Raw genomic sequence first — 16,217 nt, 5'->3', positions numbered from 1 at the left:
AATAAACTCTACTCCCTACTAGCTTCCCTCATTTGAGAGTATGTTATGAAGTCACTTAGATGTGGTTTATAGCAGCAGAGAGCACCCCCACAGTGCAAGGCTATAATGTCTTCCACACATTTAGACTAGCTACTACACAGGTGGTTATTAAAGGTGAAGATGTCTCAATTTGCATCAAAAATAAATACACCTCAAAGCTGGTCAAACAAGATGATGCACTTGAACATCTATAGGTTCAAATCACCATAGACAAAATCCTATACTACTTTCTTGCAAGATATAGGCCCCCTCAATGATCCAGGAACCCCATAAAGAATACGGTGACACCAACCAAACCAATACCATATTCGTGGGTGACTTTGATTACTTTGCTATTAAATGGGAATCATATATGACACCAAACATGCAAAGAGATTCCTGCACTTTGCAAGCAAAAATTCCTCAGACCAGGTTGTCAGTAAGCCCACCAAGGTTGAAAACATACTGGATCTGGTCCTCACAAACAAGGGAGAGCACTACACACATCCTAGTGCAACGTCCTCTCTGGTAAGGTTACTCCACAAAACAGTCTCCTTTGAAATAAAATAAAACCTGGAACTCCAACTAACCCTAGAAAATTCAGGAACTACTCCAAGATTAACTTCCTAGTATTAAGTGGTAATCTGACACAATCTGAAGCTCCCTAAACCCTGAGAACACTGCTGCCTATGTGGAATTAGTCACAGAAACCCTAGATACGTATGTTAATAGCAGCATAGGGACAGCTGTACCCACCAAGAAAAAAAGTACAGAACAAACTCATAAAACAAGCCACCCTGGTAGAATCACAACATCAAAACTTAGGAGGTGTAGCACCTGGCAGGATAAAAGTGCTTTTAGTAAACTAAACAAACAACGTAGAGTACAAACAAAGTCTAACAAAGCCAAATTTGAAGTACATCTGGCCTCCCAGGCCAAGGACAAACACAAAACATTCTTTTGTTTTGACAGCAACCTCAAAGGCAATACAAAATTGTCTGCAGAGCTCACTGTTAATGGAAATACCTACACTGACCCAGAAAATATAGCAAATCTACTGGCAGACAAATTCAGCTGTAACTTTACCTCTCTCTCCCATCCAGCCTCCTCTCAAGAAATGCTATCAAATATAACTCTCCCAACTATCACTAGGGAACAGGTCCTCAATGCTGTCTCTAAGGCCAAGAACACTGCATTGATGGGTCTTAACAATATCCCGGGCTGCCTTTGAAATATCTTTAAATATGACCTGTCAGGCCATCTGAAATCACTATTTAATCATAGCATTCAAACATACTTCTTGCCTCATGAATGGAGAAAGGCAACCAGCATCTCTTTGCACAAAGGTAGGCCATCTACAGACCCATAAGCCTTACTAGTCTCATATGCAAAGCCATGGAAAAAATTATCATGGAAATGATCATTTAAATCACTGTTTATGACTAGATTGAGCTTAGCCTAGTGTGGGAGTCATCTTTAGACATTAGTGGTTCTAGCAGTGAGAGTACATCAGTTGCTGCTCTTTCTAGGTAGCCAGACACCAATTATTTGAACTTACAACTGTTTTTTCATTGTTTTATTTTTGACTGTTTGCTGTTTTCTATATACTGAGAATAGCTGTGCTCAGCTATATTCAGCACACTGCCATAGTAGTTATAGCTGGACAGTGGTCGCTGTGCACAAATGAAGCTATCCCTGAGTTTTTACTTAAAAAAATCCTTCTCTCATCCTGCAGGTGAATGTCTGTAGTCTGATCTGTGCTGTTTTGAATTTATGCACACCTGTGCAGATTTGTTACCAAGTGCTCTATTTTGCATGATTTTTCTATATGAGCTCTGTGACCAAGTTCCCTTCCAAATAAAATATCACTGGTCAGTGTAGAGAGAGAGAGTGGACAAGGCCTCCCCCTTCTGTTGCTAACCTTCTAGCACTTCATGTTCTAACATTCTAGCACTTTGTGTTCTAACCTTCTAGTACCTTGTGTTCTAAGACACAGTAAGATCTGCCTCTTACTCACAAACATGAATTATTGCTTAACCTAACATATTCTATCTATGAGATATGCAAAGACATATCTAACTGTCAGGCAGCCTCTTAAAAGTTCACAAATGCAATGAGCATCAGATTGTTTTACCCCTACCACATGAATGCAACATCCTTATACTGACAACGCTAAACTGTCATTAGTTGTTGTCATAAAAAAATCACGATCAAAGCCTTATAGAACTCCATAAAGTAGGCAGCAGTGCAACTCCCCCTAATATAACTTCTTTGTGTACTCACACTCCCAGTGCTTATTAAGAATAAATAATCTTCCAGAAACATACTTTGTTTACTTCATTGTTAAGCACAGAGACAGATTTTAGTTAAATGGTTCTCTAGATAGGTAATGAATGGGCCCCCTATATACACAGTACCCCCCCACTCCCACTGCAGCCATTACAATTCCCAATTTGCTATTTCTCCCCCATAAACACTATTCAAATATGTCAGTATGCATACTATTTTCTTTACTTCTACAATGATTACAGATATTTGGATTTAATTTAAAATTTTTATTTAAATTTTAAAGCAAAAACACTGATAGACATTTGCTAAACAAAACAATACAGACTTAGGACTGGCAATAAACTTTTCTGCCCTTGAAACTCAGTCTAAAATGGCTTTGAAACCCACATTCATTAGAAATGCACCTGACCAGTGGCAGATAAAATTTAGCTTTGGTCTATTTTCAAACCATAGGCCTCTTGCACATATTTTTAGGACCAAGCAAACATGTATGTGTTAGATTCTCCTTCCTAATTGTATTAAATTGTATTCCTTGTATAATACATCACGTATTAAAGTGTGTTTTACATTCATAGTTTTGAACATTTTTCCAATAAGTAATGAAAGAAAGCATATGAACCAATAATGACAAAGCTACCCATTTCAAAACACTTCAACCATGAAAGACCATTCAGTCTTGGTCAATATGCACAATATCTGCAAAAGTAAAAGTCATCTGAATAATTACACATTAAAAGATCTGTAACTAATGAAGAAATTGATGCTAGTAAACAATGTTATGTTTCAGTGTTTCATCTACAAATTCAGTGCCTGCAATATTTGAAGAATAAATTGCCTATTTTACCTTAAAAAATGGTAAGCCGGTAATAATGCAATATGGAATGAATGATGTAAAAGAAAAACTTCAAAGACCAATGCACGTTAGGTTCAAACAAGGCACCCTTTATTACTTGCAGCAAGTAGACAAAGCATGTAGGTACAAGGTTTGTCTAATTTTCTGGTGTTCAGTATGTTATTCTTATACAGTTCTCTCCATGTCACAGAGAAAATGTTACTAATCTACTGCTGATGTAGTCAGACACAGCTTTCTGTATGTTACACAGAAAATGTTACTAGACTTACTGCTGACATGGTCAAATTATTGCTGTCTTGCAAAAACATTTGAGAAAAACAACCTGGCCTTGGGCTTATTTTAGCCTTCCTTGGTTCTTCAGTGCTTCAATTGTACAGTTGTAATACATGTGTTACATTTTGTCTAGATTCAAGGTACATTTCTAGCTTTGGTACAAGTAATGCTGACTATGGTTTACGCTTTCAAACATCTATTGTTTTCTTTATCAGGGCTTCTAGCAGCTGCACATTTTCTCATGGCATAAGCAGAATAAAATGTCTCTTATTAAAGTTTCTAATAACTGCACATATTTTCATGGCATAAGCAGAATAAAGTGTCTTATTAAGGTTTCTAGTAACTGTGCAAATTCATACAACATGAATAGAATAAATGTATTAACCCTTTTAAGCCTTGAAGGCACTAAGCATGCATATTGCTATTATACATTTTTCTAAAATTTCCCCCCTTTTAATACTTTATTCTCCTTTCAAAACAAGCATAAACAGTCTTTCTTCCCTTAACATCTTCCTACTCAGGATTTGCGGTTAGAGAGTCATTAAGTTTAAGCTCATGAAAGCATTTTTCAGTTTTGAGTAATTCTTCGAGTTCGGCTTCCTGGTACAAAGTTTCTGAAACTGAAATGTCTACAAAATTTTTAACTAGTCCTTTTATGCAGGGGATGCAGCAGCACTCACACACCATCAGTAGGGCTATCCCTACACAGATGGCAATCAGTATGTTCATCAGGATGCTGCCCCAACCCCCAAACCATTTCTGAAAAAAGTCCATCAATGGATTTGGTCCCAGTTTGGTCATGGCCGACACCTGCTGAATTACCTCAAGATGGTTGTCTATCTCGTGTCTGTAGTCTGGAATGTACGAACAGCACTCCTCCTGGATTAAAGCGCACGTACCTCCTTTCGCCATTAGGGTGAAATCAAGAGCCATGCAATTTTGAATTACCACTGTTCTCATGATGGTCAGTTCATTGCTTACTAATTCTAAGGCAGAAAAGGTTGCATTACTCATTATTTTGAGAAGTTTAGACAATTTTCTCAATTCCCAGATTGATTTCCTTGCTCCATATGCTGGTAGTACGCCTGCCCACGATATAACAGTATCACTCAGATCCATGTGCGACAGTCCGTTGTTATTCCCAGGGCCTAAGTCATGATGGTATTTCCAGGGTGCATTGATGCATCCCACTGGATTGACAGGCTTCTTGATTTCTCGAACATTCCGAATTTTCCCTTGAGGTAAAACTGCCGTGTGTCGTATGGCCGGAACCAGGTACCCCAAAAAACAACTACCGGACCAGTTTTCGGGTAGCCATTTATATGCTTTTCTTCCACATATAAAGTAACAATCTTCCACTTTAGTAGTAACTTTACTATAAACATACCCTTGTCCTGTGTGAAACATTTTTCTGTCGATTATGAACAGTTGTTTGTAGAGGACAGCATCATGTTTTACTTCCTTGATTGTTCTATGCATCAGTTCAACAAATGAGTCATAGCTCATGTTGCAATAGAATTCATTATTAGATTTAGTGTAGCATCTATAGGGAACTGTACATTGCAATAGCTCCATCCTACCTTTACTGTATCATTCTTATAAAAACACACGGTTCCCTTCTGGCGAATAGACAAGTGCAATGCTACTTTATCTTCTGATGTGACATTTGTTGCATCAGGAATTAAAATTTCCCAGGTCTTATTAGCCCCTAGGAGAACTGAAGTTAGCAGTAACCCCCCCCCCCCATATGCTGTTGGTAGAGCTGTGCAAATCCAGCAATTCGAAACATTAAAGGTTTCAGCATACACATATTTGATTGCCTGGTAGGTATTGAAGTTTGGGTGCCATTCTGCATACTTATTTAATTTTACTTGTGTGACTGAGAAAAGAAATGGCCATAATAAAAAGATTATTGTTACCAGTACAGTCAACAGGATGGTCATGTAATACTTCTCTGGAAATGGTTGTTCTGCACTTCCGTTTTCTCTGGTTCTTCCAAGTAGGTGTATTTGGATCTTACTTGATTCCGTCATCTCACTTAGGACACGTGATCTTACTCTCTGCCCTATAGGACCTTAAGCACTGATGATTGCTTCACTGGGTTTGAGAAGGATCAGTTCCTATTGATCTGACCCCCCTTTGTAGCCAGACTTTTGTGCTTAAAGTTCTGATGGAGAGGCAAGATCTTTGTCCAACTCAAAATTTTTTTACCAGCTTGCAGTGCATCAGGTGTGTCCATGCAGCTTGTTCTGCTATCTTGACTGCAGTAGGTGTCAAAAGAAGCACTTGGTAGGGACCTTCCCACCTCGGCGATGCCCAGTTCTTTCACTTCACGATTTTAATCCATATCCAGTCTCCTGGCATCACTGTCACTTCCGATGTTTCAGTTAATTTTTGGTCTGAAACAGAATTAGACTGCAGCAGATGTTTAGAATTCAACAACTTTTTCATATATTCAGCTAGTGTAAAATCAGCTTCCTGGTCTGATGACATGAGAGGTTTCCACTGGGGTGTATAATAAGCCCTTCCAAACAGTTTTTCAAAAGGAGTCAGTCCTTTTGCTGTAGGGACAGTTCTCATGTTCAACAGTGCCAGGGGTAAACAATATATCCAAAACCTCCTCCTGCATGAATGGCTGGTGCTCGGCTTAAAAAAACAAACCAAAGTTAAAAAAGAAAAGCCAGCACCATTTTTCTTTTTTAACTTTGGTTTGGTAAACAATATAACCAATTTTTTCCTGTCTGAGCTATTAATTTCCTCAATTTGCTTTTCAGTATACCATTATGCCTTTCAACCAGCCCTGCAGACTGCGGATGATATGCACAATGATTTTTTAAAGAAATACCAAAATACTTACTCAACTGCTGTGTGGTTTGATTTACAAAGTGTGCACCATTGTCACTATAGATTCTCTCCGGAATGCCAAACCTAGGAATAATTTCCTTGACAAGTACTTTTGCCACTGTAGCTGCATCTGGATTTTTGGTTGGAAAGGCTTCCACCCACCTGGAACACATATCTATAATGACAAGGCAATACTTCTTATTCTCACATTTGTTCAATTCTGTGAAATCCATACAGATAGTGTGAAATGGATATGGTGGTGTGGGAAAACTCCCTTGCTTGGGCTTTATCGCCCCTTGTGCATGATTTTTGTTACAAATCTGACACATTAAACAAAATTCTTTAGAGTAGTTTGTAAATCCGTATGTTGTGAACACCTGGTTCACCAGCTGTATCATCCCCCTGTTGAGTCATGGCACTGCCCATGGCTCAACAATGCCGCATAGTGAAACAAATTAGAGGGTAGTATCGGTTTTCCTTCTTTAGAGATGTGCAGCCCCTTTTCGAGGATTGCTCCTCATTTTATCCATCGTTGTTTTTCAGTTCACGTAGTGAGTGTCTGCATTGTTTTTAACATATCTAGATTTAGAGTTTCAGAGGGTTGTAATTCCTCATTTAAAAGAAATATTTCTGTGGCTGCTTGTTTCGCAGCTGTATCAGCTCTTGCATTACCTTTTGAAATCCTATCTTGTTGCTTGGTGTGAGCTGCACATTTGCAAATGGCCACTTTCTGAGGTAATTGAATAGATTCTAAAAGATCTAAAATAAACTGTGTATGATTTATAGGTTTGCCAATAGATGTTATCATTCCCCGGTTTTTCCACTGTTGTGCAAACACATGTACAGTGGAGAAAGTGTACTGGCTATCCGTAAAAATGTTTACACATTTACCCTTTGCTAAGGTACATGCCCATTTTAGGGCAATCAGTTCTGCTGCTTGTGCAGATAAATTGTGCAGTAAGGATTTTGCTTCTATAACCTCAGTATCAGAAACTACTGCATATCCTACTAGGTTCTGTCCTGCAGGACCCCTCTTGCATGAGCCATCCACGTAGTATGTTACCTCGACATCATCCAAGGGAACATCTGTGAGGTCTTTTCTAGGTAATGTCTTTTGCTCGATTACCTGCAGGCAGCAGTGCGGTGTGCCATCTGCAGGAGTCAGGAGCAGAGTAGAAGGGTTCAAAGTTGTGCATCGTTCAATTGTCATATGAGGTTGGCTCAACAATATAGTCATGCAGGAAAGATGCCTAGCAAGAGAAAGATATGCCACCTTTTCTTGCAGTAAAATGATCGTGACTGCATGGGGCACTCTCAAAGTGAGAGGGAGGAACAAGACTACTGAGGCTGAAGCCTGTACTGCCATCGCTGCTGTGACTACAGCTTGTACACAGTGGGATAAGGACTGTGCCACTGGGTCCAGTTGTGATGAATAGTAAGCAATGGGGCATTGCTTATCCCCATGCTGTTGTGTTAGTACTGATGTCATATAACCCTACTTGCAATCTACAGTCTGGAAAAAATGTTATGATAGTTTGGCAGTCCCAGGACTAGTGAGGATGCTATTAATTGCTTTAGTTTACAAAAGGCAGATTCTGCCTCTGGTGTCCATTGTAACAAATTCTGCACTTCCATAGGCATCTTATATATAAGGTCAGTTAAGGGTGCAGATTCCAAGGCATAGTCTGGAATCCAGCTTCGACAAAAATTAGTTGTACCCAGGAAGGACATAATTTCCTTCTTGGTAATGGGTTTTGGTGCTTGCAAAATTGCTACTTTGCTGTCCTCATCTAGTGTTCTACCTTCCTTGGATATTACATATCCTAGGTATTTAACCTGTTTTTTTCCAGAGCTGCAGTTTGTCTTTGTTTACCTTATGTCCCTCAGTGGCTAAAAAATTTAGAAGTGCTGTGGTATCTTCCCTGCAATCCTGTAGGGTGGGGGCCACCAACAAAATGTCATCAACTTAAAGTAAAACCTGACTACCTTTTGGTGGGTTGAATCCCGCCAAGTTGCTTGCCATTTCTTGTGAGAATATCATTGGACTTTCACAATATCCCTGTGGTAGGCGTGTATATGTGTATCTTCCCTGTGGTAGGCGTGTATATGTGTATCTTTTTCCCTGAAATGTAAATGCAAACCAATATTGGCTATCAGGGTGTATCGGTATCGAAAAGAATGCGTTGCTAATGTCTACCACAGAAAAATACTTTTTTTGAGGTTTTAAATCATTTAACAGGGTGTATGGATCTGGCACTATGGGTGCCCTTGGTATTACTGCATCATTTACTGCTTGTAAATCCTGGACCATACGCCATTCTCCATTGGCCTTTTTAACTAGAAATAAGGGTGTGTTACATGGTGAATTGGGAGATTCTACTAGTATCCCTCCTTTAAGTAGTGCTACTATAATAGGCTTTATCCCTGCCTCTGCATCTTTTCTTAAGGGATATGGTCCCTTTTGTGATCTGACTGCTGACTTCAGTGTGATATTAACTGGCCCTGCTGTACGAATGAGTCCTACATCTGATTTTCCTGTCGACCAGAGAGTCTCTGGTATATATCGCAAGGTGTTTTCTTCCTCCTTTAGTAGGAGTATCCATCATCTGTCTTTGCAAGAATGTAAGTGCACAGCTGGGTTGGTCTGAGTTACCCAATTCAATTTTTGCAGTTGTATTCCCTGTCCTGACAGTTCCAGTTCTGTTTGTTTCTCCCATCTCGTGACTTTCTCCCGTAGGTCTGCCCATTTTATATTTTTGTTTTTGGTTAAGCTAACATGGTAATCAATTAGATTTATAAAGAGCAAAAAACTCCTGGGGCAGTGAACAGCTGGCTACACTATTCCCTTCTGCGTCCCAGTACAAATTACACAATACCAATCTATTCATATGATTTTCAAATAATTCTTTCTCATATTCCTTATCAGGTCCTGGTGTGCTACAAAAATACAGGGGACAGTGCAACAAGTGTTGCTTATCAATGTCAAGGGAGGGAAACTTGCTGATGGCTATGTTCATTAGTTCCTTGGTCACAGTCCCTGGACCAGTCATAACCAAGTCCTGGCTGTACCAATAAAACATTTCACCCGCCGATTGCACCACAAAGGTGTTAGTTTGTCGCTCTGCTTCCATACCCTGCATGGTTGGGACTACTGCTATACCAAATAACTGCATGAGATCCCTGCCCAAGAGATTTACTGGACATTTTGCAGAAACTACAATTTTGCTTTTCTGTGTCAGTCCTGAAACTGGATCAGTTGTTGCAATGTTACGAGAGAGGGGCTCCCGATACAGCTGTCCATTAGCTGCTTTAACCAGTATGTAATCAGGTGACTCTGGATTTTCTGGTAATTTGGAGGGGTGTATCAGAGTCCGTGATGCCCCTGAGTCACACAAAAATTTGACCTCCCTCCCTTCCACCAAGAGTGTAATTTCTGGTTTCGTGTCTGCTAAATAGAGCTCCAAACTCAATAAAGCTAGGTCTAATATTTTGCTAACTTCCTGCACTTCCTCTACTCCCTCTTTCACATTCTCATTTGTCCTTTCTCTACTGGCCCCCTCTAGTGATTCTTGACTATCATATAGTCAGTCCTCACCTTCATTGTCTTCCATTGTTGCCTTCTTATTTTTCCTGCAATCCCTTGCCAAATGTCCCTTTTTGCCACATTTAAAACATTCTCCCCTTTTCTTACGCCCTTCAAAGTTCTCTGATCGCTCATCAGACTGTTTGTTTCCCTGTGCGATTTTCTTGCCCTTTTTCCCAGACTGTACTACATAAACTTCTGCTCCTTCTTCTACAGAAAATACTTGAGCCTCCTTTTTCTTTTTGCTATTAAAATGCCTTTCGGCATGCCTAGCATATTCAAGTAATGATTGTAACCTGCTTGTACAATGGTCTACCATGTGTTTCGTAACAAAACTGCTTATAGGCATATTACTGCCTTTTAAAAATGCATTCTTTAACTGCTGTTTATATGGGAAATCTTGTGTTTGATCTTCGGGAACCTGCATTCCACAATGGCTATTAAAACATTCTAGCAATCTGGCATAGTATCAGTCAATTGTTTCACCTTCTTATTGGATGCACTGATTAATGCAAGTCCAGTCTGCCCTAGGTTTCCATTTTTCAAAGATGCGGTCTGTAAGACCTTTCACTCTAGTGTCTAACTCTGCGCTGCTATGTGGGAGGGGCCTTTGTGCAGCGTCACGAGGATTCCAATTGCCACAAATCATGTACCAATCTGGCCCTACAATCTGTCTAGCTACCTTTTCTATTTCTTCTCCATTTAAGTTATAACTTAACCTCATTCCTTGTAAGTCTTCTGAGAATTTTCTGAAATTAATCTTTGGATGGGGAATTCCCTCTGTGGCTTTCCAGATATCTTCCGGAGTCCAAGGTCTTTATACTGGAATGGTTAGATCCTGATTGTCCTGATCTGCCTGAGGACTGGGTACCTCTATAAGTGGGCATATTTCTTCCTCTTCTCCTGCAGATCGTGAATTCTTAACCATTTGCCATAACTCGATACCTTCCTCTGAATTACTTGCCTTTGTTCAGGACCTGGTCTCGATGGGATCTCTGATTTTAGTTAGTTTCAGTTTTATAATGTCCCTGTTTCCAGTGACCGCAGGATATAGTGGGGGTGGACTAACCTGTTCACTTACTTCATATTCTGGTAAAGGAGGTGGAGGTGCTGATGCTATTACTAAGTTGTTATCCTCCCTATCTAAAAATATTGTTTTTGAATCTTTGTTCTTTTGATCCCTATGGTTTACTTCCTCCAGCCACATGTGTGCCTGAGGAATTCCTAACCATTGTTGCTTTTTTACCTGATCCTTAGAATCATTTTTGAGTTGTTTAATGAGTTTGATAAGTGAAGATTTTTCTAATTTTCCATCAAATTCATACTTATTAACCCATTTTGAAAAATATCTATTATTATCGGCGCGCTGCAACTGCATATATTTTGCGTCTTCCTTTAACGGTTGGTTTTGGGGTGTTTTTGTGCAATTATTACCCATTTTGTTTTTGTTACGCAACTTCTCTAGTTTTAACTTGTACCACGGATTTTGTTATAGTCTCTTCAGTATGATTGCCTAAAGTCTACTACTCTGTTTCACCTGATCTATGACAAGACAATACCTTTTTGTATCCCTGACTGTAAGAAAAATACAATCTGACAAAAAACAATACATATCCAGTCCCTGATCCTGAAACAGAAAAAAGTAGATTCACCTTACCTGAGCCCACGTGATTGATCACCGGTTTGCGGGAAACCCGTCCTTCAGTCACAGATCAGAAAGTGGCTGGCCTCTTTTGACGACAATTTGGTTGGAGGACTTTACATATAAGAAGAACCGATTTGGTTTCTTCCCCATACAGTTTCAGCCACCTGGTCGTCTAATCCGAGGCGAACAGAGGGTTCTGTTCCGAAGGACCAATCTGTAAAAGAAAAACCTCAAAGACCAATGCACGTTACGTTCAAGCAAGGCACCCTTTATTACTTGCAGCAAGGAGACAAAGCATGTAGGTACAAGGTTTGTCTAATTTTCTGGTGTTCAGTATGTTATTCTTATACAGTTCTCTCCATGTCACACAGAAAATGCTACTAATCTACTGCTGGTGTAGTCGGACACAGCTTTCTGTATGTTACACAGAAAATGTTACTAGACTTATTGCTGACATGGTCAAATTATTGCTGTCTTGCAAAAACATTCGAGAAAAACAACCTGGCCTTGGGCTTATTTTAGCCTTCCTTGGTTCTTCAGTACTTCAGTTGCACAGTTGTAATACATGTGTTACATTTTGTCTAGATGCAAGGTACATTTCTAGCTTTGGTACAAGTAATGCTGACTATGGTTTAAGCTTTCAAACATCTATTGTTTTCTTTATCAGGGCTTCTAGCAGCTGCACATTTTCTCATGGCATAAGCAGAATAAAATGTCTCATTAAAGTTTTTAATAGCTGCACATATTTTCATGGCATAAGCAGAATAAAGTGTCTCTTATTAAGGTTTCTAGTAGCTGTGCAAATTCATACAACATGAACAGAATAAATGTATTAACCCTTTTAAGCCTTGAAGGCACTAAACATGCATATTGTTATTATACATTTTTTCTAACAAATGACAAACCAGCAACAGGTGCATAGTTACTAGGCATCTCATCCAAAAGAAGACACACTCATGACTAAAGCACTACCCACCTTAAAGTACAACACAGTATCAGCAATTTATCTGCATGGCGTGAGGGTAGAACCCAGTGCCTTCTGCATCAAAAGCAAGTTGCTACTAATACTGCTTTTAAATTCTGTAGCACGACAGTGATGACCATTTGCTAAACAAAACAATGACACGTTGAAATCTGAGAGAATGAATAGCAATAAACTTCTGTTCCCTTGAAGCTCACGATTCCTTGAAAAAGCACTGAAGCTCAATCTTTTGAAAATGCACTTTGAGTACACTAGTAGTTGGTGTAGAGGATTCTGGCTCTTGTCCCCTGAAACTAAGGTGCAGGGTTTGAGCCTGAACTAACTAACATGGCATTTCTAACTATGGCATTTCACTCACACACACACACACACGCACGCGCGCACACACACACACACACACACACACACACACACACACACACACACACACACAGTAATTTGTACCTTAAGTGGCAGGTAAGAATGCTCATTATATTTAAAGTCCATGGATACGGAAAAGAGATGCATGTGAAGATGCATGCCCAGAAGTCACCCTCTTAGCCAGCGGAGGTCCCTTCTAAGCCAGTGAGCCATAGGCAACTATCTAGGTTGCCTAGTGCTGGATCCAGCTCTGGTTAGACACAGTGTTGTTACTCCAGACACACTGACCCCATGCTCATAGGCTAAACAAGGACATGGTTTCAGTTAGATATATTCTGGTAGATAGGATTGATGGTATATCAAGTATCCTGTGAACCCACTCCTTCCATAAGTATGACTACAACAAGGTTACAATCCATGTGAGAGTGAGCATTCTTTGACAAAGGTCCATGAAGGACATACAGAAGTACTTGCTGTAGCTTGCTACACATGGTAAAGTCAAGGATAACATTCTGGTTTTAAGTGGTATCTTCCCTCACCTAGAATAATTCCTAGAGTCAAGGGAAAGATAATTGCATTGAATAATTGGATAAATAGCTGGTCTATGTTTGGATGGGTCCAGTTTGTAACTCTCTTGGATAACATGATCTACAATTCTATTTGTTTTGTAAAGAATAAAGTTCATGGGCTTCTGCATACTCTCCAATGCTTTTGATTACTGGCTATTGGTTCATTGGTTAATACTTGGCAATCAGTCTTCAGATCATTGTAAGCCTAGCTAAAAGCACATATTCAAAAGTTCTGTCTAGCCTCAAGATGAGCAAGACAAGATAAACAAGGGAAAATTTGAGGCTACCAATCTAAGTATTTAGGTTTACCTTGAAGAATACATGAAGATGACAAGGCTGCTGCTCTGCCCGACATGTAGTAGGAGTTCAATCCAGATCTGAGTGATGTGTTGATATATGAATCTATCAAACCAGCTTGTCTTACTTATTTGCTGCTGAAGGTTTAGTTCCTTTAACTGAGTATTTGAGGTAGCATTAGTTCTGCCAAGGAATAGTAGGACAAATAGGGTTGTATCTTTTCATAGAGTGAAAGGCTAGATACAGATCTCCATGAAGGAACCTGTAAGAGACTGAGTACAGAGAAAGGGCCAACAGTCTCTTCTGATAACTGGGATTTTTGAGGCCACTGATCATTTTAATTATGAATCTTTAAGGTCTCTTAATATATGTGATATGTTTAAAAAATACAAGACAAAAGGTGCATTATATTGGGTATAGCAAAATACGATTAAAGGGAAATTAAAAATTTTTGGATTATGTGGACATATTTTTGGAAATTAGATGAAGCAAATAAAAGTCTTTTTGAACTACTCTGGAGACATAATGGTCAAATGATAAGGAATTATCAACTAGAGTGCTTAGATTTTGTACAACAATATCTGATTGGAGACATGCATCCTCTAAACAGAATTGAAACTCTTTGGTTTACCAAAGTGAGCTATACTACATTTTTTACATTTAATTTTAGACCTTTGTTATAGCACTCATTGTTAACGTGGTCTAATTTGTGTTGGAAATATTGAGTCAGTTGAAGATGGAATAACAACACCAGTTTACAGTCATCTCTACCTTTAGTTAACCATAGACCAGAACTGATGGTCTAAAGCTGTGAGAAACCTGCTAAATAGAAAAGGGCCCAAAACTGAGTCCAGTGGACACCTATGGTAACCGTTTTGCTTTCAGAAATGGCACCTGACACTCTAATGGGTTCTGTCAGCCAACCAGTTAGCTACCCACTACACAATATAATGATTTATATTCAGATGTGAAGTCTATCAATAGTTCTCACATGGGTTATAGTGTCATTGGCTAGGCTTGAAATGGTCTGTATACCAATTGCCTTGTAATGAACCATTATCTACTGCAGTAACTTTTTCAAAAAAAATATGAGGTTAAAGATGCAGAGCCTTTGATTGACAAAACCAAATTGATGAGGGTCCATGGTAAGAGATTTTCAATGCTTAGATTAATGAAGTCTGAGGTAATGTGCTCCATAGCTTTACATGTGATGCTAGTGAGACTAATGGATCTAAATTTACCAGGAACTGTGGTTGAGCCACTCTTCTGTGATGGCATTACAATGTTTTTTTATTCAGGCTTCATGGCTGTAACCAGTGGAGAGGCATACATTAAAGAGGTTAAGTAGGGTTCAGAAAGGCGATATTTGGGACTGATAATTAGGCAATCTGGTATATTATCAGGGCCCATGGATGAATTATTCTTAGTTTTTGAGAGGGCTTAGAGAATTTGTTCTGTAGTAATTAAAGAAGGTGACTGGAATTATGGAACCTGTTGAATAGCTATAGCTGTGATTGGCATAAACATTTACACTAAAGTTGGAACCTGTTGAATAGCTATAACTGGTTGGCATAAACATTTACACTAAAGCTGTTAGCTATGATATTAGCTATTTCCTGTGGGTCAGATAGTGTAGTACTGTTGTGGACTAGCTCTGAACATTTTTGGGTGTTAGTTCTTAACTTTCTGACAGATTTGAATACAGATTTGCAATTATTTTTAGTTTTAGTGGCTATCTGAATTCAGATTCAGTTTTTGACTTCCTAATGGTTTATTTAATCTCTGTGTAAGTTTGCTTAAGTGTGCTCTTAAAGGAGGTAGAATGAGACCTCTTATAAGTATTAAACTGTTTCTTTCTATTGATATATCATTTATTTATGGAGATATTCCACCCTAGGGATTTTTTAAATTTCTCATTACATTTGGTGTGGATATGGACTGCCTTATCAATACAATTATTTATGTGGGGGTAGAGGTTAGAGGCATGGGTAGCAGCTTTAGCAATGGAATCCTTCGGAGAAGGATTACAGCAGAATTTATTACAGTCATCAAGTAACTGAAAAAGGTTTGCTTTTCAGAAGTCCCTAAACACATGGCTATTTACAGGGAAGTATTACCAGTTTTAAAGGAAAAGGCACTAAATTATGATCTTATTTAACAAGGCATGGTGATACATATGGAGATGTGCAAGACATGGCCATATTTATAAGGATAAGACCCAAGATCTTGCAACCCCTAGTAGAATTAACTATTTGTGAAAGAAAGTTAGCATTTATAATGCTAAGAAAGTGATGGACATTCTTACCTTTGTCTGTGTAGGTTAGCCAGTTTATTGATGGATAGTTGAAGTTCCCCAGTGGAAAGATTTTGAGTTTAATGGGAAACTCAGCTAATGCTTTAAGATAGCTCTTTATTTTGCTCAGAAGAGGCATAGACAGTGTTCACTAGGTAGCTATGAAGTGGTAATTAGTCTTATTCTTATGATTTTATATGTCTAGTAGTTC

The sequence above is a fragment of the Protopterus annectens genome, chromosome 1.part2 (assembly GCF_019279795.1).
Source record: "Protopterus annectens isolate FY-2018-M chromosome 1.part2, PAN1.0, whole genome shotgun sequence".
NCBI lineage: Eukaryota > Metazoa > Chordata > Ceratodontiformes > Protopteridae > Protopterus > Protopterus annectens.
The sequence above is the reverse complement of the archived record's forward strand: the minus strand, read 5'-3'. Positions refer to the sequence as shown.